Source organism: Hemitrygon akajei, chromosome 7, assembly GCF_048418815.1.
Source record: "Hemitrygon akajei chromosome 7, sHemAka1.3, whole genome shotgun sequence".
In the NCBI taxonomy this organism is placed as follows: Eukaryota; Metazoa; Chordata; class Chondrichthyes; order Myliobatiformes; family Dasyatidae; genus Hemitrygon; species Hemitrygon akajei.
In genome coordinates, this window is record NC_133130.1 from 139,224,917 (window position 1) to 139,251,738 (window position 26,822).

Consider the following 26,822-nt stretch of genomic DNA (forward strand, 5'->3'; position numbering starts at 1 on the left):
GTGAAGATGGGATATTTGTCTTCATCAGACAGGACTAACGTTTTATATGAGAGCGGGGAGGTGGTGGTACAAGCTGAAACTAAAGTACTATATATGATTCTAGTTGGCAGAGACATGATCAGTTAGGAGAGGATGCAGAGGATATCCACCTGGTATGAAAATCCTGGGTCTGTTTCCATTAGAATGAAAAATATGGATGAGAAATATACTGTACAACATTTCTCACATACTTTGCACTGTTTAAAGCAGAGTGCATTGTAGTAAGGTAGGGAATAAGAAGGTTAGAGGGGATTGGAAGATTATTTTTCATTCAGAGGGTGGGTGCAATCAGACTTAAACATTCTCCTAATGGAGCTATTGGAACCAACTACTCACAACATGTAAAAAGTGTCTGGTTGATCACTTATAGCATCAAGACATAAAACACAACTGATCAAGTTTTTGCATGTGGTTAGTATACTTGGGCAGCTGGTCATTGTGGGCTGAATGGCCTGTTTCTATGCTCAAATTGGGTTAAGTTTCTACTCAGCAGTATAAACTAACTGCTGACTGTACCGGGTTGGATACCATTAGGAAAGGGGGAATGGCCTCTCAGGCAGGGGCAGGTTGAGTGGGGGTGGAGTACAAAGTAAAAAATAAATTTATTATCAAATTAGATATGTGTCACCATATATAATCCTGAGATTCGTTTTCTTGTGGGTATGTTTAGTAAATCCAAGAAACAGACTAGAATCAATGTAAGACAGCACCCAACAGGATCAACAGACGGCCAATGTACAAAAGACAAAAAAAGCTGTGCAAATACAAAAGAATAAAATAGAAATAATAATAAATAAGTAAGTAATAACTATCAAGAACATGAGATGAAGAGTCTTGAAAATGAGTCCATAGGTTAAGGGAACAGTTCGGAGATGAGCCGAGTGAAGATATCCTCACTAGTTCAGGAGGGAGAGGGGAAAGCCATAGGGGAAGGGAAGAAGGTGTTAGGGAGAGGGGACATAAGTGTGGGTGGGAGACAGAGAGGGTCTGGAGGAGAGATAGTGAATGAGGGAACTGGATGGTTGGAGGGAAGAGGGAGACTGACAAGATGGAAAAGGAGGCAGTGTGTTTGCCGGTGGGGAGAGTCAGCTGGTCAGGTAGGAAAATTTAGGGTTGAATTTAAATGGAAGGCATGTAGGAAATGGTAAAGGGGAGAGGCGGAATGGCTACGAGTGGGTGGGGAGGAAGAGAGAGGAATTGGAGGAGAAGTATAGCTTTTTTGGATGGGCGAAGGGAAGTTGGAGGTGGAAGGTGTTTTTGGTGCCCGAAGTGGAGAAGGGCAGTAATATGTAGAGGGGTGAAGGAGTGGGCAGCAAAGAGGGCAGGTCAGGAGGGTGGGAGGCGGAGAGGCTGGAGAGGTCATTGAGGAAGACAGGGGTTTCTAGAAGACATGAGTGGGGGAGAGTGGATCGTGGTAAGGAGTAAGGGGGTTAAACAAGAGAGGAAGTGATGGAGGTAGACCACTGGTGAAGGAAAGGGAAAGTGAGGAGTTGGAAGAATGACAGGGTGTCGGGGGGGAGAGAGAATGTTATATGGATGGGGAAAGGGGTGATGATAAGGAGTTGCATGGTGGGCTGAAGGAGGGGAATCCAGGTGGTGAGAAAAGTCAAAGGTGGAGCGGAGAGAGGAAATAAGGGTAAGGTGAAGGAGATGGGAGGAGAAAGGGAATGGGAATGGAGATGAAGAGGAGGGGGAATGAGATTGAGAGGGAATGGGGATTAGAAGGGAATGAAGGTGGACGATGAGAGTTGAGGGGGCAAAAAGGGAAGTGAGAAGGATGTGGTGCAGTGAAGAGGGCTGGGGGAGATGAGGAAGGTTTCTGTGTTTTGAATGTGGACTTGAACTGTTAACTTTATTCAGTCTTATGATTTTTGTATTCTGTTTTTTTCACCCGATCTTTGTCAGTTGTTTTGTGTGTGTATGTGGGTGATTTGAGAGTTGACTTGCCTTTCAATTTTTGTTTTTTTTTGTGTGGGGAGGAGGGATTTGGGGGTTGATGATCGTATTGCCATTCTTTTCTTTCTTGGTTTCATGGCTATCTGGAGGATTTCGGAGTTGTGTACTTAGATAATAAATGAAGCTTTGAACTTTTTTTTTGAATGTTTGAGGCATGAGAAAAGAGATGAGGAATATTTATTTTACCAGAGGGTTGTGAATCAGGAATTCATTGCCACAGACTCAAATATACATTGGGTATATTTAAGGTGGAGGTTGATTGGTTCTCGATTATTATGGGTGTCAAAGATTATGGGGAAACACAAGAATGGAGTTGAGAGGGATAATAAATCAGCCATAATGTAATGGCAGAGCAGACTCAATGGGCCAAATGGCCTAATTCTGCTTCTATGTCTCATAGAATCCAACATGAGGTTGGGTGAGAGTGAATGAATTTAGAAGTTGGGAAGTTGAATGGGTATGGGTGATGAGGGAGGAATGATGGAGAATGTGGTGGAGGTGATGGGGGAAGTGAAGGGTGGGTGGGGATGAGGGGAAATGGGGAGAGCTGGGGAAGTGAGGAGGGATGTGAGTGGGTGGGATGGGGAAGTGAGGAGGGATGTGAATAGGTGGGATGGGGAAGTGAGGAGGGGTGTGTATGGGGTGGGATGGGGGAATGAGGAGGGATGTGGGTGGGATGAGGGAATTGAGGAGGCATGAGGAACAGGAGTATGAGGAGAATGGGAATGTGGTTGTGAAACGAGATGGGAGAGATGAAGGGGATGTGCGTGTAGGGATGATGTGGCGGTGTCGGATGGGGAATAATGGGAATAAGGAGGGTGTGAGGATAAGGAAGCGAGGCAAGGATGAGGAGGGTGAGTGATGGAGAAGGGGTGAGGATCAGAGGGCAGGCGGATAAGGTTCGAGTGTGGGGGTAATTGAGGAGGGGTGAGGGGTGAACGTAGAGGGTGGAGGTACTGATAAGTGCTGAGGGAATGGGAAGTGCGGGAAAAGATGGAGATGGAGTCGGAGTGAAGGGGAGGCCGGCCTGGAGCGGGGCCGAGGGGGTGGGTCTAGCGCTGGACCGCTGCCCGCCCGCCCGCCGGCAGGAGAAGCAGAGCTGCGGCTCGGAGCGGTAGAGCAGAGCGGCGGATCAGGTACTGCGGCCAGAACACTTGGGATCGGGCCGGTCAGCGGGCGGGACTCGGCTTGCGCCGCCACTCCAGTGCCCGGCGCTAGGCCCACGCGTCAGCGGCTTTCCGGCCGGGTGGACGGGTAGGCGCGGGCTCGACGGAGCAGCGGCCTGCGCGGGCTGGCGATGTGGCTGGTGCCTGGAGCGGAGAAAGGAGCCGGATTCGGGAAGCAGCGGGGTTGTGGGCAGAGAGGAGGGGAGTCGAGGTTGTGGGCAGAGAGGAGGGGAGTCGGGGTTGTGGGCAGAGAGGAGGGGAGTCGGGGTTGTGGGCAGAGAGGAGGGGAGTCGGGGTTGTGGGCAGAGAGGAGGGGAGTCGGGGTTGTGGGCAGAGAGGAGGGGAGTCGGGGTTGTGGGCAGAGAGGAAGGGAGTCGGGGTTGTGGGCAGAGAGGAGGGGAGTCGGGGTTGTGGGCAGAGAGGAGGGAGAACGGGGTTGTGGGCAGAGAGGAGGGAGAACGGGGTTGTGGGCAGAGAGGAGGGGAGTCGGGGTTGTGGGCAGAGAGGAGGGAGAACGGGGTTGTGGGCAGAGAGGAGGGGAGTCGGGGTTGTGGGCAGAGAGGAGGGGAACGGGGTTGTGGGCAGAGAGGAGGGGAGTCGGGGTTGTGGGCAGAGAGGAGGGGAACGGGGTTGTGGGCAGAGAGGAGGGGGAACGGGGTTGTGGGCAGAGAGGAGGGGAGTCGAGGTTGTGGGCAGAGAGGAGGGGAGTCGGGGTTGTGGGCAGAGAGGAGGGGAGTCGGGGTTGTGGGCAGAGAGGAGGGGAACGGGGTTGTGGGCAGAGAGGAGGGGAGTCGGGGTTGTGGGCAGAGAGGAGGGGAGTCGGGGTTGTGGGCAGAGAGGAGGGGAACGGGGTTGTGGGCAGAGAGGAGGGGAGTCGGTGTTGTGGGCAGAGAGGAGGGGAACGGGGTTGTGGGCAGAGAGGAGGGGGAACGGGGTTGTGGGCAGAGAGGAGGGGAGTCGGGGTTGTGGGCAGAGAGGAGGGGAGTCGGGGTTGGGGGCAGAGAGGAGGGGGAACGGGGTTGTGGGCAGAGAGGAGGGGGAACGGGGTTGTGGGCAGAGAGGAGGGGGAACGGGGTTGTGGGCAGAGAGGAGGGGGAACGGGGTTGTGGGCAGAGAGGAGGGGAGTCGGGGTTGTGGGCAGAGAGGAGGGGGAACGGGGTTGTGGGCAGAGAGGAGGGGGAACGGGGTTGTGGGCAGAGAGGAGGGGGAACGGGGTTGTGGGCAGAGAGGAGGGGAGTCGGGGTTGTGGGCAGAGAGGAGGGGAACGGGGTTGTGGGCAGAGAGGAGGGGAGTCGGTGTTGTGGGCAGAGAGGAGGGGAACGGGGTTGTGGGCAGAGAGGAGGGGGAACGGGGTTGTGGGCAGAGAGGAGGGGAGTCGGGGTTGTGGGCAGAGAGGAGGGGAGTCGGGGTTGGGGGCAGAGAGGAGGGGGAACGGGGTTGTGGGCAGAGAGGAGGGGGAACGGGGTTGTGGGCAGAGAGGAGGGGGAACGGGGTTGTGGGCAGAGAGGAGGGGAGTCGGGGTTGTGGGCAGAGAGGAGGGGAACGGGGTTGTGGGCAGAGAGGAGGGGAGTCGAGGTTGTGGGCAGAGAGGAGGGGAGTCGGGGTTGTGGGCAGAGAGGAGGGGGAACGGGGTTGTGGGCAGAGAGGAGGGGAGTCGGGGTTGTGGGCAGAGAGGAGGGGAGTCGGGGTTGTGGGCAGAGAGGAGGGGAACGGGGTTGTGGGCAGAGAGGAGGGGGAACGGGGTTGTGGGCAGAGAGGAGGGGGAACGGGGTTGTGGGCAGAGAGGAGGGGAACGGGGTTGTGGGCAGAGAGGAGGGAGAACGGGGTTGTGGGCAGAGAGGAGGGGAGTCGGGGTTGTGGGCAGAGAGGAGGGGAACGGGGTTGTGGGCAGAGAGGAGTGGAGTCGGGGTTGTGGGCAGAGAGGAGGGGAACGGGGTTGTGGGCAGAGAGGAGGGGAGTCGGGGTTGTGGGCAGAGAGGAGGGGGAACGGGGTTGTGGGCAGAGAGGAGGGGGAACGGGGTTGTGGGCAGAGAGGAGGGGAGTCGGGGTTGTGGGCAGAGAGGAGGGGGAATGGGGTTGTGGGCAGAGAGGAGGGGGAACGGGGTTGTGGGCAGAGAGGTGGGTTTTCAGTGGGAGACGGTGTGGGCAGAGAGGAGGGTTTTCAGTGGGAGACAGTGTGGGCAGAGAAGAGGGACGGGAACAAGGTGTGGGCAGAGAGCAGGGGTTTCGGGGAGGCAGTGTTGTGGACAGAGAGGAGGGGGCAGGGGAGACAGTTTTGTGGACAGAGAGGAGGGGGCAGGGGAGACAGTTTTGTGGACAGAGAGAAGGGGGGCTGAGCAGACAGTGTGGGCAGAGAGGAGAGGTTTCAGGGGGAGACTTTTGTGGGCAGAGAGGATGGTGGAGGCAGTGTTGTGGGCAGAGGGGAGGGGACAGGGGAGATGTGGCAGAGAGGGGGGGGTTTCAGGGGGAGAATTGTAGGCAGAGGAGGGGTTTCAGGGGTGACAGTGTTGTGGGCAGAGAGGAGGGAGCAGGGGGAGATGGTGTGGGCAGAGAGGAGGGGGCAGGGGGAGATGGTGTTGTGGGCAAAGAGGGGGAAGGGGGAAGTGATGTGTGCAGAGAGGAGGGAGCAGTGGTGCCAGTGTTGACGGGCTGACAGGAGCAGACAGAAGAGCCAGTGTTGTCGGCAGATTGGGGGGGGGGGCAGCAAGATGGTTTTGTAGGTAGGCAGAGGGGGCAGGGAGGAAGGGGCACGGGCACTGTAGGAAAGAAGGAGGATGTGAGGGTTGTGTCGTGGACAGAGAGGAGGCAATTGGAAGAGGTGTTGTTGACGGGGAGGTGTGGGCAAGGTGGGGGCTGGTGTTGTGGGCAGGGGCATGTTCTTGTACTACAGGGAACCCATCGGTTCACTGCCTGTCCGGGTCCAGCACTGGGAGCTGTGTGAGGGATGGGGGAGGTTGGTAGTTGGCAGGGCGTTGATGGCTGTGGGACTGAGAACAGATAAATAGGATCCATGAAAAGAAAATCAGGTTTAATGGATCTTTGAAGAGTAGAATGGATAAGGGAGAACCAGTGGTGTATTGGCATGTATTTGGTGGTTGTCCCTAAAGCTCCTGTGCAGGAGTTTGGTCTATAATTTTAGAGCACACTAAACTGGGGTAAAAATAGTCACAGAAATTGGCCTTTCAGCTCACCGCATCCATGCCAACTTTTTTTTCCCATCTACTTACCCTATTTGCACTTGCTAGAATGCTCTCAGTATCAACTGCCCTTCTCCTTCTGTGGATGCTGCCTGAACTGCTGAGTTCCTCCAGTGTTTTGTTTGTTCCAGATTCCAGCATCCACATGTTTGTTTCTGTGACGTGTTTATCTGTATCTGCCTAATAATTTAAGTATAGTGGCTGCATCTGAATCTGTAAGCTCCGGACATCTTACTATCTGCTCGTAAACAAAAAAACTTGACCCTCCAATCTCCTTTAAAACTTCTCCTTCTCACCTTAAATTTATGCCCTCTTGTTTGAGATACTGAAATGGATTGATAATTGATTATCAGATGGAAAGCAGTGTGGGGTAGGTCTCCGGTTTACTGACTAAGTGATGGAGGTACAGGTGCTCTGACCAACCTGTCCACAATCTCTTATCAGTAACTGGACGAGGGGAGCAAATGTCATATTTGTCGATGATATAAAATTGGGTGGGATTGTCGGAAGATGTAAAGAAGTGTCGGGGAATACAGAGACATTGAGAAAGTGGCAAGAACACAGTGGATGCACTACACTTGCAATGTTGAAAAATGTTAAGTTATCCAAATTGGTGCACAAGCCAGAAAGCAGTTATTTTTTAAATGGTAAGTTATTAGGTAATATTGATATTGAAAGGGACCGTGGTAGTCTTGTTTGCAAGTTACTGAATGGCAAGGTACAGATGCAGCAGCAATTGGGAGGGCATATAGTATAAGACCATAAGACATAGGAGCAGAATTAGGCCATTCAGCCCATCTGCTGTGTCTGCTCCGCCATCCCAGATCCCACTCAACCCCATGGACCTGCCTTCTTGCCAGATCCTCTGATGCCCTGACCAATCAGGACATTTATCAACTTCCGCCTTAAGTATACCCACGGACTTGGCCTCCACCGCAGCCTGTGGCAGAGCATTCCACAGATTCACTACTCTCTGGCTAAAAAAAATACTCCTTACCTCAGTTCTGAAAGGTTGCCTCTCAGTTTTGAGGTTGTGCCCTCTAGTTATGGATACCTCCACCAGAGGAAACATCCTCTCCACATCCTCCCTATCTAGTTCTTTAAACATTCAGTAGGTTTCAATGAGATCCCCCTGCATTCTTCTAAATTCCAGTGAGTACAGGTCGAAAGCTGCCAAATGTTCCTCCTATTGTTAACCCCTTTGTTCCAGAATCATCCTCGTAAACCTTCTCTGGATTTTCTCCAATGACAACATATCCTTTCTGAGATATGGGACCCAAATCGGTTGACAATACTCTTAAGCGTGGCTAGAAGGGTGTCTTATAAAGCCTCAGCATTATAGTCTATTGTAAGAAGATTTGTTTTCAGGAGTAAACTTGCCATCTCACACCTGATATACTGGTTTGATTTCTTTACGTAAAAAATTGGACAAATTAGCATTAAAAGGAGTTTTTTTTTGGTTGTTATGCAAGGAATGTGGGCTTCGCAGGCTGAGCCAACCTGGTGCCCTCATGAAGGTTGTGATGAGTTGCCTTCTTGAACCACTGCAGCCCTTGATGTGGGCAATGCTGTTCGGGGGGGGGAGTTCCCGGATCTTGATCCAGTGATGCTGAAGGAATGGTGATGTCTTTCTAGGTCAGGATGGTGTGTGGCTTGGAAGCAGCTTCCAGATGGTGGTGTTCCTGCTTTCACTGCCCTGGTTCTTGTTGGGGTTTTGGATTTGGTCTCATGCTATCTCAGGACCTGATTTGCTGCAGTGCATTGTACAAAATGCTGCTACTGTGCATGGGTGGTAGAACGAGTGAATGGCTGTGCATGGGTGGTAGAACGAGTGAATGGCTGAACGTGGGGTGCCTTTTGTGGGCCACTGTGTCTGTATGGTATCGAACTTCTTGAGTGTTATTGAAGCTGCACTCATCTGTAAGTGGAGAGCTTTCCATCGTACTTCTGACTTGTAGATGCTGGATAGGTTTTGGGGAGCTAACTGAGGGGATTACTAACCCCTCCCCTGCTCTTGTAGCCACGTTGTGTGCAGAGCTCCAGCGGTTCAGCTTCTGGTGAATGGTAACCCCAGGACATTGATAAAGGGAGATTCAGTGATGGTAATGCCATTGAATGCCAGGGGATGATTGCTGGATTTTCTCATATTGGCTCGCATCATTGTCCTGCACTTGTGTGGTAAGATTGTTACGTGCCAACTTTCAGCCCGGGCCTGGGCATGTCAGCTCCTGCTGCATTTGGTTGTGGATTGCTTCATTATTGGAGGAGTTGTGATTCTTAACCATCAGTGATTATCTCTACTTCTGACCTTACATTGGTGAAGGAGTAGGGTATCACCATGAGGAACTCCTTCAGAGATGTCTCGTCACTGCAATGACTGACTTCCAACCACTGCAGCTATCTTGCTTTGTGGAGCTCAGCAGGTCAGGCAGTATCTCTCCCTGACCTACTAAGTTCCACCGGTATTTTGTGTGTGTTAATTCAGATTTCCAGCAACTTTAGCAACTTCCTTTGGGCCAGGCATGATTCCAGCCAGTGCTACAAAGATTCATTAGACAGAGTCAGGATGGTTGTTAGCCTTATCTTTACCCCAGAGGTTAAGTTGACTAGGCTTACAGACGAAAGCTTAGGAAACTTGACAGGCCAGATGTGGGGAGTGTATTTCTGCAGCTGAAGGTCCTGGGGGTAGTGGTCACAGTCTCAGAATGAGGATTAGGTCATTTAGGACTGGGGTGAAGAGAGATTTCTTCACTCTGAGGGAGATGGATCTTTGAAATTCTTTCCCTAGCGGACTGCAGAGTATTATTGTTGAGTTCATTCATTTCATTGTTCAATAGATTACTGGATATTAAGGGAATCAAGGCATAAAATTGTAGTTCCTGTATAGTAGGACATGTCCAATTGCTCCTGTTTCAGCTCTCTATTAGGGCAACCCATGATTCCTCCTCCATAGTATTGCAGTTCTTTTCTACATAATGTGGTTATCTGCTTCCCTCTTGACAGGTACAGTGAAACCTGCCTCTATCTATGCAGGCAATGCATCCATGTGTTTCCTAATATCACAATTAACTTGTTCCTCCTTTATTGTACGTGTGACCCCTGGTCCTCAATCCCTCATCCAAGGGAACAGCCTCCCAGTATCCATTCTGTCCAGACATTTCATTATTTTACTGTTTCTGTCATATCTCCCTTCAACATTCTCTTCAAAGACAACAGTCTCACTCTCTCTAAGTCCTCAGTACCAGCCCTCATCCTTGAATCTCTCTCCCTCAGTACGAACAACCAAGCTGTAAAACATGGGTCTCTGCAACTAGATCCTTGACTTCCTTATTGGAAGACCAAAATCAGTATGTATCAGTAATAATAATTTCCTCATTGACAATCGACCCAGGAGCGCCTCAAGGATGCGTGCTTAAGTGCTTAGCCCACTGTTCTACTCTTTGTGCGCTCATGACTTTATGGCTAAGCACAGCTGAAATGCCATCATAAATTTACTGAAGACATTGCTGATATTGACAGAATCTCAGATTGCAATGAGGAGATGTACAAGAGAGAAGTAGATCAGCTGGTTGAGTGGTGTCGCAACAACAACAGCAGCACACTCAACATCAGCCAAACCAAAGAACAGATTGTGATTTTTAGGAAGGGGAGGTTAGGGGAATACACATCAGTCGTCATTGAGGAGTCAGCAGTGGAAAACATGAGCAGCTTCAAATTCTGGGTGTCAGCGTCTCAGGATCTATCCTGTGCCCAGCATATTCATGCAATCACAAAGAAGGCACGCCAATGGCTGTGTTTTATTAGGACTGAAGAGATTTGCTGTGTCACCAGGGACTCTAGCAAATTTCTACAGTTGTACTCTGGAGAACACTTTGTCTGGTTGTGTCTTTGACTGTTGTGGAGCCCCCAATGCACAAGATTGAAAGAGGCTGCAGAAGGTTATAGACTCAGCCAGATCAATCATGGGCACAGCCATCCCCACCACTGATGATGCCTTAAGAAGGCGGCATCCATTACTACAATCAGGGAGGAGGTACTGGAGCCCGAAGACCCACCCTCAACATTTTAGGAGTAGCATCTTTCCTTCCTCCATCAGATTTCTGAACAGTCTATGAACCCATGAACAACTCCATGTTATCCCTTTCTTTTTGCGCTGTTTATTTTTGTAATTTATAGATCTTTGTCTTTGCGCAGTAGTGCTGTCACAGATCAATAAGTTTTACACTATATGTCAGTGATGATAAATCTGATTCTAATTCTGAAACTAATTCCTCATCCCAGGAACCATTCTTGTAAATCACTCCATCTCATTTATGTTCTCAGTCTTTCCTCTAATATGGCAACCAAAATTGAACACAGTGCTCTGTTGGAGACCAGACAAGTTCACCATCGCTTCCTGACATTTGTATTCCATGCCCCTACCAATAAAAGCCCACAGTGCCTTCTTAACTGCTTTCACAACTTATCCTGTCCTATTGGGATAGAGCAGGAAAATGGCACTGAGGTGCAGGTCGGCCATGATCTTACTTATTTAGAGATGTGGTACAGTAACAGGTCCTCCTGGCCCAACAAGCCCACACCACCTACTTATACCCATGTGACCAATCAGTCAGTCATACGTCTTTGGAATATGGGAGGGAACCGGAGCGCCTGGAGGAAACCCATTCAGTCACAGGAAGAACATACAAACTCCTTACAGACAGTGGCAGGAATTGAACCTGGGTCACTTACACTGTAATAGCATTGCACAAGCCATGGTGCCGTCCCCGGTGGGAAGGTGGGTAGATGGAGGAGGCACAGCTAGATATGTTCTTATTTCTTAAAAGTATTCAGGAAACAGACCATCAGCATCTTTGGAGGGAAAATCTTGTGTTCATGTTTTAGATCAACACTAATACAATAAGGAATAAAAGTTCAGTTGGAAAAGGCGTGTATGTGACATTGTGCAACTCTGGGATTCAGGGTATGACATTGCACCAGGAGAAAGATCAGATCAGGTTACTGACCCTCAGTGGAACTGTTGAGATCTTGTGAAAGCAGTGGTCGTAGCAGGGGTGAGATGGAGAATTAAAGTGTCAGCTTACCAAACCTCCAGATTGTTTGTTGCACACTTAATGGAGTCCATAGAGGTTCCTCATTGCAAAGAAGACCAAAGTATGAAGATTGAATAAAATATTCCAAATTGAGAAAAGTGCTGTTTGGAGCCCATGTTGATAGAAAGGTGACAGGCAGACGGAAGATAGTACACAGTTACATGGTGAGTGCTGAAAGGAGTTCCAAGATGGGAGTGATGGAGAAGGAGGGAAGAATGTGACTGTGCTTTGGAAGAGGTGGTTATTTGAAGAAACATTCTAATGGGGAAGCACCTATAAGAAATTTGGCACACTAAGCATTCAGCTAGATGCAGATCCTGGCAATGCAGTACCTTAAGCTTGTTCTACAATTTGACTGGAATGTGTGTCACCCTGTGGTTTGGATACTTTACCACTCTATCACCAAGTTCCCTGTTTGTAACTGTAGTCTCAGGAACTGTTCTCACACATCTTTTCTGGACTCCCTCCAGTGCCTTCACTTTGTTGTGAAATGCGGTGACCAGAATTGAATCAAATGTTTCAGTTGTGGTCAGACTGGTATTCAACAAGACTCCCTGCTGTTGCATTCTCTGTCTCAGTTGTATTCTGAATGTCCTATGAACTGTTTTCTCAATCTGCCCCTCAATGATTTGTACTCAACGCACCCCCAGGTCCCTCTGCTCCTTCAGAGCAGTTTATGTTGTGTTGCCTCTCCTTATTCTTCTTACAAAATGTATCACCTCACATATTCCTGCATTACACTTCGTCTTCGTCTCCCACTCCACCAGCCAGTATATATCTTGTAGCGACCCAACCCTAATCTCCCCAGGTTTTGTATCATCCGCTTTGTCTAGGCTGTTAATATAGACAAAAAGCAGCACAGATTCCTGGATAATGCCATTACTCACCTTCCTCCAGTCAGAAACAGCCATTCACCAGGAATCACTCTTGTCTTTTATTTAGTCATATTTGTATTCCTGGTATTAATGTCCCTTTAATGCCACATGCTTCAAGTTTGATGAAAAGTTTATGTGGCATATTATAAAAAGCCATGCACAGCACACCGATAACATTATCTTCATCAAATCTGTTTGTTACTTTATGATAGAATTCTGTCATTGCATAACTACAATGTGACCATACCCACTCCAAACTGGCTTTCCAATACTAATCCATTTTCCTCCAGAATCCTATCCGATAAAGCTTGCCCACCACCTGGGTTATACTGACCTGCCAGTCTTTGCTGGCTTTATGCTTACTTCCTTTCTGAACAAGGGAGTAACATTTGCTACTCTCCAGTTCTCTGTCACCAGCCCAATATTCAATAAGTATTGGAGCATAATAATCAGTGCCCCAGAGATTTCCTCCTGTAATTCACCTACTTAACTTAAGGCACCTTTTCTAATGTCTCTATGGAGATGTGAAATATCCAAAGTCTCCTCCTCTGCTATCACATCACCTTCTTACCTGGTGAAGCCTGCTCTAAATTTACCACCTAAATCTCCCCTCAGCATCCACAAGCAGGTCCCATCTTTGCTCTTCACTCCTCTGTGGAACTGTAGGTTCCATTTGTGTTGTAGACAATCTTCTCTTGTACTCTCTTTATTCCAGTTACCTCCCTTATTTCAATTTTCACTTTATGTCTGATTCTTGTGTAATAGCCATGTTCTCACAGGTATTTACAACCTGACAATCGTCCTAAACAGCCACGTTTTTGCTTTATTGTCCTTGCAGGGATCTGCAGAGCTCGGGATGTTTAGTTCTTCTCTTGCTCTTCATGGGAATTGTCCATCCTCATCCCTTTGAAATTAGCCTTGCTTAAATTAAATCTTCATATACTACTAAATTATTATCTAATTTCCTACTTTGCATTGGAGTATATGCCCCCCTAACTGATAACTGTCAACTGTGCTCCTCTCGGAGCGAATATAAAAGTCTGTATATTTTTATATACCTGGATGATCCCTTGAATTAGTATTTCTAATTAACCTATTCTTATCACATGAGATTAATTTTGTGAAAAGGAAAAACTTTTGGATGGGATCTGAACCACTGCGGTTCTTCTATTGAATATACTCCCACGGTATAGTATGGGAATGTAGAGTCTATGGACTGATATATTCCAGGTCAGGGGAGAGAGTGCGTGACTCGGAGCAGAATCTGCGGGTGATGGGGTTCACATGATCTGCCTCCATTTTCTTCCCTAGTTTTGGAAGTGCTGTCGGAATAGCCGAAGCAAGTAACTGGAATGCATTTTGTAGGCGGTACCGCACAGGGATTTAATGTTCAGAGTGTTCATTAAGTAAGCTGGTTTGTCCTGGGCAATGTTGAGTTATTTGAGTATTGGAGCTCCACTTACTTACTTAAGCAGTCCGATAGGATCAAGAATGACTTGGTTCCACTCCAGTTTTGAAGTGACGGGTGAGACTAGTGTGGGTACCAGATGTGGAGCTTGGAGGTGCCTGATGAAGCTGGCAACTGCTAATTTGTGACGTGGTAATTTATGGGTTGCTCCTCCCCTTCTCCTATATACACAGCACTTCTTTGTGTTCCTAGTGCATGTTTATGATCTCAATCGCATCCTGTGTGCTCCGCCTCTATTTTGAGGAGTGGGGGCCAAGTGTCCCCAGGAGTCAGTAGAGCGATTACATTCTTTTCAAGATGCTTGGAGTCCATCCTTGGATACTGTCACCTGTCTGCCTGGTAATCTCTTTCTGTGATAGAGCTTGGAGTAAAGTATCGGTTGAGGGACTCCAGTGTAATCATGGCCCGTCTAATAGAGTTAAGTGTAGTGTATTGGGTGAAGAATTATAAGGCTTTGACTAATTCCACAGGAGACTGATTGAGACTCCTGGTCAGCTTGATGGTGAAGCTCATTCTGTGATGACAATCATTTTTAAGACTACCCCCAAACTATGAAAATAATGTACCCATTCCTTTCTTCTTTGATCAGACTACTCCTGGTCGATCGTGTCTTACTCAGGGTGACAGTGATCAAGTCAAAGCATCTGAGCTCCCAAGCTATGACAGCAGAGAGACTTTGAGATCTGTTGGGATTATCCATCAGGGTTCTGACATTCCAGGTCCTGAACTTCATATTGTGGAGCAGAATTTGTCTGTGGCTTCTGCTATGTGGAGTGTCTATGGCACACTATATACCGCAGGCTTCACTGGGTGTGCTCTTAATCCAGTGGCAGTGAGACCAAGATAGCTGGAGACCAGATTCTGCTGCATGGATGTTAACACTCACATGTTAGAGGATACGTGCCTAGCTGCCACCCCACATATACCGTGTGCATATGCTGCTCTGTGTGTATGCAGGAACACAAGTAATTATGTTCACATATTCCCTAATTCCTCTTCCCAACTGTGGCTACACACCTTGCCCATTGTGCTGACCCTGCCTCATTCCTGGCCTGCATCTAGCCGTACACCCGGTCCCATTCCCAATGCCCAGTTCCTGCTCCAGACCTGGTTCATTGCTGACTCGTGATTCCAGCTGCGCACTTGACCACGTCCCTTACCCTCAGCTCTTCCTGCACACGTTCGTGACTCTGGCTCCAGCCATGCACCTGCTGCCATTCCCAGTCTGAGCAGCGTCACAAGTGAACTTGGAACAAAAACCATTTAACAAGATCATAATGGATCTGACTGTAACCTCCATTGTACTCTTTGGTCTTCCTACAATAACTTCTCACCTCTTTGCTTGTCAAGTATGTGTTTACCTCTGCCTTAGAAATGCTCAAGTTTTTTTAAGATAAGATGAGCTTTATTTGTCACCTGTACATGGAAACATACAGTGAAATGTGTGTCAATGACTACACAGTCTGAGGATATGCTGGGCGTAGCCCACAATTGCCGCCATACTTCAGGAATCAACATAGTACAACTTGCTGTAACCCTAACCTACCTTTGGAATGCGCTAGGAAGCTGAAACATCCGGAGGAAACCCACGTGGTCACTGGGAGAACATACAACCTCCTTACAGACAGCGATGGGAAGTGAACCCTGGTCACTGATTGCTGGCGCTGTAAAGTGTTGTGCTAACTACTCCGCTACCGTGCTGCTCACCCACTGTCACTGCCACTTGGATGAAGAGAGTTCCAAAAGCTCACAATAACTTCCAAGGAAAAGAAAAATTCTGTCTTGAGCTGGTGATTTTTAAGCAGTGGCCCTCAATTTTAGTGTCTCCCAGATTTGTATCCCCTCCATCAGGATGTTATAGGATTCAGTATTGTGGAAGGTATTCCATCATACTCCTGATTTATGCCTTGGGTCAGTGATGGAAAAGCTTTGTAATGTCAGGAGATGAGTCACTTGCTGAACGATACCCTTCCTCTGACGTTATTTATATCCCTGGTCTACTTAAGTTTCTAGTCAGCAATTACCCTCGCCCCCCCCCCCCACCCCCCAGAAAGTTGATAGTGGGAAACCTAATACAATTACATTGCAAAGTTGGTGAGTCGACTCTCTCTCTGATGGGAACGCTCGTTGTCTGGCACTCTTGTGCCGCAAGTCTTACTTCTCATTCATCTATCCGAGTTGTCTAGGTATTACTGCATGTTTGTTGGTGGGAAATATTGAGCAAGCAGCAATGATTTTCCCTGCGTCAGGCCCATGATGGAAGTAAGATGTTGGGGAAGCCCCTGATATAATATTAACCCATTCCCATTACATAAAATTCATGTTTTTTTTTGCTTGGCTATTGAAATTGGTTTCTGTGATGACTGAACCAAGGAAACTGAACTTTTGCAGTGATCTTCCAGCCCAGTCTGGGATGAATGCCCTTCAGTATTTTCCTTAGTGTGAGGCCACGGGAATATTCTCACACTGATACCATATACTTCAGTTTTACTGGCGCTGTTTGAGGATGCATTGAAACAAACACTGCCTTGATGTCAAGGACTATTGCTCCTACCTCACCTCTAGCATTCAGTTGCTTGGACAGAAGCAAATGATATATGGACAAAAAGTTAACTTCTGCTGCCAAGTGCTCCTGGAGAAAGTCAAACTGGACACCAATGAGCAGATTATTGGTGCAGCACAGTCGCCATAATCTCCGTCACTTTGCTGATGTCTGAGGTAGACTGATTGGACAATAAATAGCCAGTCTGGATTTGTCCTTTTTATGGACAGAACATAGCTGGACAATTTTCCACATTGTTGGGTACATGGCAGTACAGTGAATATATCAGACAGCTTGGCCAAAATTGTAAGTAATACTGGAATGCACATCTTCAGTACTACAACTAAGGTGTCATCTTTGATGTATCCATTACTCTCAGCCATTTCTCAGTATCTCATGAAGTGAATCCAGTTGTCTGGAGACGGGCTTCGGTGGTGGCAGAGATCTCAAGGGGATGTAGGGCGGGATTATCCACTTGGCACTTCGAGATAAACATGGTTCTGATGCTTCAGCTTTGTTGGGGCCCCTGCCATTGTTGAAGCTGGGCTTCCTCATCCAATAAGCCTTGAGTCAGCACTGACCACAGCAGTGACATCAGATTCCCCACGTATCATTGCTCATGAACCATCCAGATGTTAGATTCAACACTAACCATTACGGGAAAATGTCTAAACGTAATGAAGTAATAACTTACTAGCGCTTCTCACAGTCTAATGTACTGCATTCAGTGTAGTCTCCTCTACACTGGAGAAACCAAATGGAAGATTGTATTGCAGAGCTCCTATACACTCAGAGCACAGGAGTGAGCCTGGGCTAACCATTGCCTGTCACTCTAATACCCATCCCAATGCCACTCTAACCTGACCATGGCCTCCTGTCAAGTTTAAATGAGGCTCAGTGCAAGCTTGGGACAGCACCTCAACTTCTGCCTGTAGGAATCAATTCTGGATAATCTAACTTAAGATCATTTGCTGTCTATTTCTGTTTGTATCAGAATTGACCATCTTTGCCTTCCATCTCTTTTTTCCTCCTCCTTTCATTTATATATTCAGGTGCTTTTGCAAATCCCAGTAAGCCACACAATGAACTATTACACAGACTCAGCACATTATACAGTCAAAGCAGTTTAGCTGACCTTTAACTACATTAATTGATCCTATCACCACATTTCTTCCTTTGTCCCCTTCTTTGTTACTTAGACTAAAGTTTCCCTTCTTTTAAACCAAAAGACATCAAAGTACAATCAGACCATTTGGCCCATCGAGTCTGCCATTCAATCATGGCTGATTTATTATCCCTCTCAACCCCATTCTCCTGCCTTCTCCCCATAAACTTTGACACCATTACTAATCACTAACATATCAACCTCTGCTTTAAATATACCAAAATCAGTACATAATTCCTCTCAATTATAGGTTCCTAGTTATTGAACTATAACACTTTAGCTCATCTGTTCTCTTGAGGAGAGTGCACTCCACTTTGGTTCTGACGAAGGGTCCCAGGACTGCAACATCAAATGTTTCTCTTTCCACAGATTCTGCCCGATCTGCTGAGTTTTCCCAGCATTTTCCGTTTTTATTTAAGATAAAATATATATTTAATTTCTCTGCCAATTCCTTAATTTCCCACATTAACTCTTTCTTTTTGTATGTTGATGGAAAGTTTGCAGCCTCTTTTTCTCACCTATTATTTTGCATTTTCATTGCTGCAGTTCTTCCTCACAAAGCTTTATATTTTCCCACGTTCTCTAATTTACTGATTTTATTTTGGCAATATTTTCCACTAATAATATCTCAATTTTTTTTCAATAACCTCACAGCTGTTCCAGTTTACCTGTTTGGGTTTTGCTGTAAAGTGCTTGAAAGAAGGAGCAATCTTCCGGGACTAATGAAGGGTCTCAGCTTGCACCGTTGACTGTTTATTCCCCTTCATTGATGCTGCCTAACTTGCTGAGTTCCACCAGCATTTTGTTGGTGAAGCTGTCTTCCGAGGTTGGGGGAGCACTGAGATTGTGAAGAAAATAATGAAAAGTCTGAACATTCTGTAATGAATTTGAATGTTTAGATCACTGAAAAAGTTGGCCAGTAAATCTCCTTAGCTTTGTCCATCACACTGATGATCAAGGTTTGCTGTTTGATGGAGTGACTTTGAGGCTTTGAGAGAGGGAATGTTTCAGAGGGTGGACTCATTAAAGATCTCCATCCAGATTAGAAGTGACTATACTTCAGGCTGATCAGACCAGGACGGATTAAAGTTACTTCATAATTTGTCAGATATACAGAGATACATTGGAAAGCTTCCCTTGCACACTGTTCATAGAGATCAGTTCATTACGTGGTGCAAGGTAAAATGATAACAGGAAGCAGAATAAACTGTAACAGCTACATAGAAGGTGCAGTACAAATAGACACTAAGGTGCAAGACCATAATGACCCTTCTCATTGTTACCACGAGAAAGGAGGTACAGAAGCCTGAAGGCACACACTCAGTGACTCAGGAACAGTTCCTTCCCCTCTGCCATCTGATTTCTAAATGAACATTGAACACTATCTCACTTTTCTTTTGCACTACTTATTTTAACTTAACTATTTAATAGACATAGAAACTTATTGTAATTCAGTTTTTTTCTCTATTTATTTATCTATCATGTATTTCATTGTATATATGCTGGTGATATTAACTCTGATTCTGATAATGAGGTGGATTGTGGGGTGAAAAGTCCATATTACTGTACTCGTGAACCATTCAATAGTCTAATAACAGCTGCCCTTGAACCTAGTGGTACGTGCTTTCAGGCTTTTAGATCTTTGCCCAATGGAAGAGGTAAGAAGAGAGATTCTCTGGAGTGGATGGGGTCTATGATTATGTTGCTACTTTACTGGAGCAGTGAGAAATATAGACAAGAGTCCACGGAGAGAAGGGAAGGGTGATGTACTCAGCCTTGTCCACAATTCTCTGCAGCTTTTCATGGTCACAGGCAGAACAGTTACCATGCTAAGCTGTCGTGCATCCACATAGGATGCTCTCTATGGTGCATCGACTAAAAAAATTGGTAAGGATCAGAAGAGACATGCCAAATTTCTTAGCGTCCTGAGCAACTGGAGGCCTTGGTGAGTTTTCTTGGCTGTAGCACCTACGTGGTTGGATCAGGACAGACTGTTGGTGATGCTCATTCCTAGGAACTTTGAGCTCTTAACCATCTCAACCTCAATGCCATTGATGTAGACGGGAATGCACATGCTCCCTTTCTGAAATCAATGACCAGCTTTTTTTGTTTGCTGATATTGAGCAAAGGGTTGTTTTAATGACACAGTGTTACTAACCTCTCTATCTTCTTCCTGTAAACTTGAAATCCACTGCAAACTTGTACAGGCTGAGTACCCTTTATCCGAAATTCCGAAGTCCGAAAACCTCAAATTTTTTTGAGCACTGACATGACGTTGCAGATGGAAAATTCCACAAGCTGCTGGGAAGGTTCTCAGGCAATGCACAGGTCTCTGCACACCACAGACAGTTCTGAGAAGCGACATCACATATGTAGTCAAGTCAAGAAACGTACTTTTTATTGTCATTTCGACCATAACTGCTGGTACAGAACACAGTAAAATCGAGACAACATTTTTCAGGACCATGGTGCTACATGAAACAGTACAAAAACTACACTGAACTATGTAAAAACAACACAGGGGAAAAAAAACTACACTAGACTACAGACCTACCCAGGACTGCATAAAGTGCACAAAACAGTGCAGGCATTACAAAAATAATAAACAGGACAATAGGCACAGTAAAGGGCAGTAAGTTGGTGTCAGTCCAGGCTCTGGGTATTGAGGAGTCTGATGGCTTGGGGGAAGAAATTGTTACATAGGCTGGTCGTGAGAGCCCAAATGCTTTGGTGCCTTTTCCCAGATGGCAGGAGGGAGAAGAGTTTGTATGAGGGGTGCGTGGCGTCCTTCATAATGCTGTTTGCTTTGCGGATGCAGCATGTAGTGTAAATGTCTGTAATGGCGGGAAGAGAGACCCCAATGATCTTCTCAGCTGACCTCACTATCCGCTGCAGGGTCTTGCGATCCGAGATGGTGCAATTTCCGAACCAGGCAGTGATGCAGCTGCTCAGGATACACTCAATATAACCCCTGTAGAATGTGATGAGGATGGGGGGTGGGAGATGGACTTTCCTCAGCCTTCGCAGAAAGTAGAGACGCTGCTGGGCTTTCTTTGCTATAGAGCTGGGGTTGAGGGACCACCAGCTGTTCTGCAATAACAGAAGTTAAAAATAGAAAAAGTGCATAAAGCGAAAAATGAAGATCTAGGTCATGTATTGAAAGAGTGGATTCATCAGCATCAGAGTAAATATGTGCCGTGTAACAGTATGCTAATCATGAAACAAACAAATATCTGTCATGACAAACTGAAAAATGATGGTAATTGTGAATTTCAGCAGGCTTATTACAGAAATTTAAGAAAAGGCACAGCATCACATTTCTAAAGATTTGTGTTGATAAAGCATCTGCTGATCATGAAGCAGAGAAATTCATTGATGAGTTTACCAAGATTGCCACTGATGAAAATCTCATACACTGAGCCGCTGAATCAGTACATGTGTATGATGAACAAATGAAAGACAAAGACTGCATACCAGTAGCACATCAATTCAGAGATGGAAGTGATGGCGATCCCAAGCTTTCTCATTATATATTCCAAAATCTGGGAAAAATCTGAACTCTGAAACACTTCCAGCCCCAAGCTTTTTGGATAAGGGGTACTCGACCTGTAGATGGGAGTTGGAGCAGACTCTGCTCACATAGTCAGGAGTGTAGAGGGAGCAGAGTAGGGGACTGAGGACGAAGCTGTGTGGAGCACCCGGGTTGAAAATAATCATGGTGGACATGTTGCTGCCTTTCCTTACTGATTGCATTCTGTTGGTGAAGAAGTCGAGGATCCATTTGCAGAGGGAGGAATGGAATCCTAGGTTTCGGAGTCTGGTGTTAAGTTTGCTTGGAATTATAGCATTGAAGACTGATTTGTAGTCAATAAGCAATAGTCTGATGTATCTGTACTGTGTAGGTACTCCAGCGGTGAATGTTGGGCCAGGAAGATGGTGTCCACTGTTATAGACCTGTTTTGGTGGTAGACAAATTATGGGGGTCGAGGTTGTCTCTTCCCGCTCAAAGAGAAGGTTCGGTATAGTGTCATGTAATAGTTATCTTAAGTTCATGAAGGGCCTTAGTTGAACTGATATAGAGAAGGTGTTTTCACTTGCAAGTGAATATGTGGAGCAGGAGTAGGACCTTGAGCAGGCTTCATCATAAGTCAAGTTCCAGGCTAATTCAGCCTTGGCCTTCACACCACTTCCATGCCCTCCCCCTGCACCTCAACTCACATAGTTTATGATCTTTCACTTCATTGACTCCCTGCTGGAGAAAGCAATCTACTTCCTCTCCACATGAAATGGGTAGCTCGTGGTCCTGAAATATATCCTAGGCTAGCAAAAGAAAAAGGAAGGAAACTGCAATTGCTTTGGGTGTCATTTATCAATCCTCCGTGACTACAGGAGTGGTGCCTGGGGATTGAGACCTGCTGAATATTGTATGGTTGTTTTAAAGGATAAACCAAATTACTATAGGCCATATGGGTCAAATTATTAGAATTCATACCAAGAGCCAGTATGAACCTTAATTAGAGAAGGCACCAGTTAATCCAAGACAGCATGAATTTGTTTGTGTCTGATTAATGATTGAATATTTGGAGGACGTAACACTCAGGGTTGATGAGGGCAGTGGATTTGTTATACATAGATTTTAGAAAGATTTTTGACAAAGTCCCATATCAAATCAGTAAAGTGGTAGGAGTGGTAAATTGGATTCATAATTTACTCCGGTAGAAAGCGAAGGGTAATGCTTGAAAGATCATAAGAGTTGTACAGAAAAGAAATATGCCCTTTAGGCAAACTGTCAAGACACCAGAACCCATCTGTACACATCCCATTTTTTAGCACTTGGCCTGTTTGCCTTGTCTCCCTTGTGATTCAAATATCCTCTACATACTTGTTCAACTTTGTGAGAGCACCTGCCTCCACCATATCTCAGACAGTGTGCTCCAGATTCCAACCACTCTCTGGAGAAAAAATAACTTTCCTCAGGACCCCCTTAATTCCTGCCCCTTAAACTTTAACTGTATACACTCTGGTTTTAAATGCCTCTACTCTGGATAAAAATTTCTTACTGCCTCCTATGCATATTGCCAGTAGTTAATTTTGTACCTGAAGACTTGCGCAGAACTCAGCTCCTGCTCTTTGTAGCATATTTAGACTCATCAAGGCAGACTAGGACTGCGGTGAGACTGAGGTGTACAATATTCAAGACTGGCATGAATAGGGTGAATGAACACTGCCTTTTTCCCAAGGTGAAGGAATCAAAGACTGGGTTTGGAATGAAAGAGGAAAGATTTAAGGAGGATCCGAGAGGCAGTTTCTTCTCACGCCGGGTGGTGGGTATATTGATCAAGCTGCCAAAGAAGGTGTTTGAGGCAGGTGCAATTACAAAAGTTAAAAGTAATTTGGATGGGTACATGGATAGGAAAGATTTGGAAGTATATGTGATATATGCGGTCAAATAGCTCTAGCTCAGATAGGCTCCTTGATCAGCATGGACAATGGTCAAAGGACTTGTTTCTGTGCTCTATTCCTCCATGACTAAATGTACAGGCATGATAGTGCAGTTTGCAAATGATACTAAAAATATTAGTATAGTTCACCTTGGCAGAAGCTTTATATTTGTAGGAAACTCCTGTTGGCCTATCTGGCAGAAAAGCATCAAATGGAGTTCAGTCCAGGGGATTATGAAGTAGTGCAATTGTGGAGAGGCAAACAGGGCAAGCAAATTATACAGTAAGTCTGATGGTACTGAGTGGTATAGATTAATGGAGGTACCTTAGTGAATATGTCCACAAATGCTTTCAGGTCGCGGGACTGGCCACTGACGTGATTAAAAAGGCACATGGGAGGTGCTTTTCTTTATTCATGGAGGTATAGAATACAAGAGCAGGGAGGCTATACTATGACTGTGCAATATTGGTCAGTACGTTGCTGAGTTCCATGTCCCTGTCAACCCTATTAAAAGGAAGTGATTACATCTGAGAGAGGTTATGAAGATAACATTGCAGATGTTGGAATTACTCAGCAGATTTGACAGCATCTTCATGGAGAGAAACAGAATGATATTTCCTGTTGATGACCTTTTATCAGTTGTGGCTCTGAGAAAAAAATGGATTGGGTGGGGTTTGCTTTCTTGGAAACAAAGGTGTTGGAGCAAAAAGTGAAAACACTCAGCCGTTATACTCAGACAGCGTCTGTGGAGTGAGAAACAGAGTTAACATTTCAGTCAACACTCCTTCATTGGATTTGAGGACACTTAAACAAGGTGTATGTATTATATGGAGCTTAGATGAGACCAGTTTCCCTCAGTAGAGGGATTGCAGTCAGGAAAATAGAGTTAATGAAGGATTAATAATGAGACTAGGAAATACTTGTACTCCCAGAAGGTAGGTGAATCTGGCTGGAATTCTCTGCCTGCAAGGATTGTAGAAACAGGAACCCTCGTCTTATTTTCAAAGTACTAGATATATTCTTAAGGAATGGTGATCTGAAAGGTTATGGTTCTGTTAGTGGAATGTAGGATTAGACTGGGGCCATCTTCAACTGGCACTGATGGGGCCTTATTCTGCATCATAAGTTTTCAGTGATTGTATAAATTACAGAAAGTGTTTGAAATGTTTTAACATCATTTGCTGGCTGTTGTTAAGAATAGTATTTGTCCTACCTCAGATGTGGCCCAACGTTGTTTAGCAGGGACTGGAGACTGAGCTGCGATTGGTAGCCAAGGCCAAATAGATTATACCTGAAGCCTAATACTGAGCTAGCTGCAATTTCAGCAGAATTGCAACTTGGGTCTTTCTTCCAGCCCTCGTGTGTTGAATGCAATGATCCCTCAGTCATAGAGTAATAGAACAGTACAGCATGGATAATGGCCCTTTGGCCCAACGAGTTCATACCAACCATGGTACACCCAGCTTGTCTCAATTTCCTACCTGTGACCCACATTTCTCTCAGTCCTGTCTGTCCTTGTACATGCCCAAGTGCTTCTTAAATTATACTCTTGATTCTGCCTCAACCACTTCCTCTGGCAGCTCATTCCAGATACTCACCACCCTCTGGATGAAAAAGTTGCCCCTCGGGTACCTTTTTAAAATTTTTCCCTCTCACCCTAAATCTATTGCCCTTTGTTTTTGACTCTCTACCCTGGGGAAAAGACTGTTTCTGTTAACCTTATCTATTCCCCTCATTACTTTACACATTTCTGTAAGGTCGCCCCTCATTCCTCCTACATTCCAAGGAATGAAACGTAGATCTAGCCTGGCCAGCCTTTCTAAGTAACTCAGGCCCTCTAGTCCTTGTGAATCTTCTCGGCACTCTTTCTTTTCCCAGAGAGAAGGAATCAAAGACTGGAGGGTGTAGTGTTTGGAATGAGAGAGGAAAGATTTAAGGAGGATCCGCGAGGCAGTGTTTCCTATAACATGGTGACCAAAACTGTACACAGTACTCCGTGTGACCTCACCAATTATTTATACAACTGCAACATAGATGTTCCAGCTCCTACACTCAGTGCCTTGACTGAGGAAGTCCAGCATGCTAAATGCCTTCTTCACTATCTTGTCTATCAGTGATGCTGCTTTCAACAAACAGTTTGTCTAAGTCGCTCTGTTCCTTTACACTCCCTAGTGCCCTAGCATTCATAGTACAAGTTCTATGCTGGTTTGACTTGCCAAAATGCCTCACCTATAAAATTTCCTTAGCCTGGGAGGAACAAGTGAACCCGTGGCATCACAGCTGTAATGAAGGTGATCAGATATGGAAGGTTTTTTCTTGTTTCTATTTTGTATAATGTTGATCGTGTCTTTTTCCTTGAACGGGTTCCATGGTTTTCTTTGTTTCATGGTTGTCTGTGGGGAAGACGAATCTCGGTGGTATACTGCACACATACTTCGATGGTAAATGTACTTTGGATCTTTTTTTAACGTACAGACATGTGAATGCTGTTGGTGCTGAGGTCACCCAGCGGAGTTCCATTGTGCAGACAATTATCTAGCACAGGAAACAGCACTGGTTTATCTGGTTGCCGTTTCAAAGGTATCATAGGACGGGCAACGGGTAGGAAGGAATGCGTAAAGGAACAAATCCATGAAGAGAATCAGCATCAAACTTTGGTTGCACCACCAGGAACAGGATGGAAAATGAAAATTGGACTAAGCCGCTGCGAAAGCTTGGATAGTGGGGGTCTGTAAAACTAAATTCTTCTTGTGGAATTCAAGATGGTGTAGGATTTGGAACAAAAGTGAATAAATCATGCTGAGCTAGAGATTTGCCCTGATTTGTTGAATGGGTTCCTCTTGCATGTAGAATTGATAAAAATTCAAGGAATGGCGGGGGGTTTGTCTGTGCTGTGTGTGAGATGCCTTCAGCTTCTCCCACCCCTTTCTGCAGCAATAAGTGCCTGTTCCCCTGTCTGCGAGATTGTACAGATGCTGCTGGGATTTGGGAGGTGGGGGGGATGGGCAGGAGGCTGACAATACAATTTGTGATGAACTTGGAGCAGTGAGAACGAGTTCCATGACCTAAACCATCTGTTCCGCCTTCTCAGGCTATATTTTTTCTCTTCTCTGAGCAAATCATGCCTGAACTCGAGCCAGCCTGCCTTCAGCGTTTCAGCTGCAGTCAATTAGTCCACATGTGTCCTCCCCCACCCGCTCCCTGCAAGCGCAACCGTTAACACTTTGATGCCCAAAACAACTCCCAGCTGGTTTGTTGCCACAGCCAGCTTGGACGCTCTCCAAATGGGACCAAGGATGAAGGATTCGGGTTACAAGAGAAACAGGGATGGTTCTTGGAGTGAAAACGGTTATTTCCTACAGAGACAAAAGCACGGGTGGTTTTAATGGAGAAAATGAGGAAAATGCTGTTGGAATGGTTAGCAGACAGAGAATTTTAACTTTGTAACAATCAGCACCAAAGGTGGAAACGGACTCGGAATTAACTTTCAGAATCAGATCAGGTTTATTATCAGACCGTCATAGAGTGTTACATAACAGAACCAGGCCCTTTGATCCATCTAGTTTGTTTTGCCTAGTCCAATCAACCCACACCTGGACTCAGTACCCCACCAATCCATGTATTTATTTAAGCGCTTGGACAATGACTTCCATCCGCTCCATAATGTACTGGTTAGGCACAGGAGTACATTCAGCCAGAGACTCATTCCACCGAGATGCAACACTGAACGTCATAGGAAGTCATTCCTGCCTGTGGCCATCAAACTTTACAACTCCTCCCTCGGAGTGTCAGACACCCTGAGCCAATAGGCTGGTCTTGGACTTATTTCCACTTGGCATAATTAGCTTATTATTATTTAATTATTTATGGTTTTATATT

The 26,822-nt window shown here is 46.1% G+C and overlaps 1 protein-coding gene across 2 annotated transcripts in view; it reads left to right on the forward strand.

The window, feature by feature from the left end:
• Positions 1-2,958: 2,958 nt before the first annotated feature.
• LOC140730966 (discoidin domain-containing receptor 2-like) overlaps positions 2,959-26,822 on the forward strand; it is a 101,984-nt gene continuing 78,120 nt past the window's right edge. Inside the window, exon 1 of one of the 2 annotated variants that reach the window (XM_073052086.1) lies at positions 2,959-3,131. The gene's annotated coding sequence lies outside the window, so the exon portion shown is untranslated. The remainder of the gene's footprint in view (positions 3,132-26,822) is intronic. The other variant, XM_073052087.1, reaches the window with a different exon arrangement.